General features: G+C 40.0%; 1 pseudogene; it reads right to left on the bottom strand.

The window, feature by feature from the left end:
* Window positions 1-599: 599 nt before the first annotated feature.
* On the bottom strand, window positions 600-1,328 carry LOC124993607 (dnaJ homolog subfamily B member 6-like; annotated as a pseudogene).
* Window positions 1,329-2,410: the final 1,082 nt, after the last annotated feature.

Below are 2,410 nucleotides of genomic sequence, written 5' to 3'. Positions count from 1 at the left end.
ACACAGTTTACCAGCTTTTTTAAACCTAAGCTTAACATTACATACTTAAACAATTGTCAAAACTTTACCAAGCTGCCAGCATTCATGTACAACTAGAAAACATGCTTAAATTTATATTGAACCAGAAATGTATTACCATTAATGCATTAATATCTTTCATTACTAAATACTGAAAAAAAAAATTTCTCCAGGAGACTCATCCTGGCAATGTTAGCTCACAGCAGGCTGACACTATTTGGCTCACATGTCAAACAGAATGAAAGCAGATCCTTGCTGGTGTTAGAATACGATCTTGTCCTAACACTGCTCAAAGTCAAGGCTCAACTTGGATTACGTTTAATAAAAAAGCAGAGTGCATACAGAAATTACAACAATGTTAAGGGAAAAAAATAGGGCTATTGTGTGGTTCCAACAATAAACTCAAAAGTTTATTACAAATAGGGCTCCAGGGAGCTGTTTATAAATACTTTGGATTAGGTACAATTATACTGAAAGTCGAGTTCATCTAAAATCGTCAAAAAAAAAAAAAAAAAAGTTCCTGTTAATTCTCAAATGGCGCTTGTTATAGCTTAACATTTCTGTTAAATGTGTGCATTGAATTACTTGTTACCCAAGCATAGTAGCTGCTCCTTACCATTTATCCTTAAGGACTTTAACTGGACGTCTTCTTCAACCTGTACTCTTTCTTGACCATTCTCGATAATTCCTTTTGTAGTGATTTCTCTGCCATTTACTCTTTTGGTAGAAGTTGATATAGATTTGAAGTTACCCATCTCACTGCCTCCAAATGATGTAGAAGAGAATGAAGTAAGTCCACGGTGACCTAGTGACCCAAATGAAGTCAATCCTGTATCAAATGAAGAAAATTCAGCTCCCAATGATGGAAATCCACTGAAAGCTGAGAAAAATGAGCCCGCACCTCGGTTTCTGCTTCCTACGAGACTCCTTCGGTTCCCAAAAAAGTCTTCAAATGGGTCTTCAGAGAAGTCAAACTAAAACGGGTCCCTTCCACCAAGAAAATTCCCTGAAGACATCATCGGGGTTCCAGAATGTGAAGCCAAACTCAAAAGGACTGTCAAAATGACTTCCACCTCCACCTCCACCCTTTAAGCCTTCCTTGCCAGATTCGTCTTAGTGTCCCACTTTTTAGCATCTGACAACCCCTCCTATGCCTCAGCTACTTGTTTGAATTTTCTCTCTGTTTCTTCTTTATTCTCAGGATTTTCATCTGGATGTCACTTTAGTGCCAGTTTCCCATATGCCTGTTTGATGTCCTTGGGTGAGGCATGTTCCTGCATGCCTAGAACTTCATAGTAATCCACCACGTTTTAACAGATCGCTGAAAGAAGTCCGAGGATGCGGCGGACTGGACCGGCGGTGGCCGGGTGGGTGCTCCGTGGACTGCGGTCTGGCGCCGTTGAGCTGGTGGCGGTGGCAGCGGCTCCTCACGCTTTCCTTTCTCTCTTTTCTCCTTAATTGAATTTTTTATTTGATTTCTTTTGTGCCTTTCATTTCCAAAATTTTGTTTGGTTTTAATATCTCTATCTCTTTGTTGTTGGATTCATCACTCATACCCTGTACCGACTTCCTTAATTCATGCAACTCATGCGGCTGTTTTCTGTGTTCTCTTGGTATTCCCTAGGTTTTTTGTTTGTTTGGTAAAATTATTCTTTAGAATTTTTTATCCACTACTTCTTCCACTTTGATATCTTTGCATATCTTTGCTGGTGAATTATGAACCTTAGCGGATGTCATATTACTTTGCAAAACTCATGTGTGAGATAATGCAGGAATGTTCAGAGGTGAAATGATCAGATTTTGAGAAATCTCATCAGTGGATTAATTCATTTGCTGGATTAATAATTTGAAAGAATTATTGTACTGGGTGGTAACTGTAGTCAGGTAGGTTGTGGCTGGAGGAAAGAAGTCACTGGAGGCATGTCTTTGAGGTTTATATTTTGCTCCTGGCACTTCAACAGCGTGTTCTCTCTCTCTCTCTCTCTCTCTCTCTCTCTCTCTCTCTCTCTCTCATGCCCTTTCCCTCTCCCCTCTCTCTTCTCTTCTCTCATAGCATCTCAGCTGCTCTGAACTGAGCAACTTTCCTTTGCCATGCCCTTCTACCATGGTGTTTGGTCTCACTTAGGCCTAGAGTAAAGGGATTGACTGATCATGCACTGAGCCTCTGAAACCATAAGCCCCAAATAAACTTTTCCTCCTCTAAGTTGTTATTGTCAGGCGTTTTGGTCACAGCAATGAAAAGTTGGCTAATACACCTTGGTTTTTCAGATTTCTTGTATTCCTGTGTTTAGATTTGTGAATCTGTTGAGATGCATTTCTTTTCTGCTTTTATGTGAGGGAATTTTTTGGGCATAGTCTTCTCTGGGTGAAATAGTCTGGGGTGTATGGTTGT

This window comes from Sciurus carolinensis, chromosome 9, assembly GCF_902686445.1.
Source record: "Sciurus carolinensis chromosome 9, mSciCar1.2, whole genome shotgun sequence".
NCBI classification, from domain to species: domain Eukaryota; kingdom Metazoa; phylum Chordata; class Mammalia; order Rodentia; family Sciuridae; genus Sciurus; species Sciurus carolinensis.
Note: the sequence above shows the minus strand (reverse complement) of the source record. Positions and strands in the feature narration are given on the sequence as shown.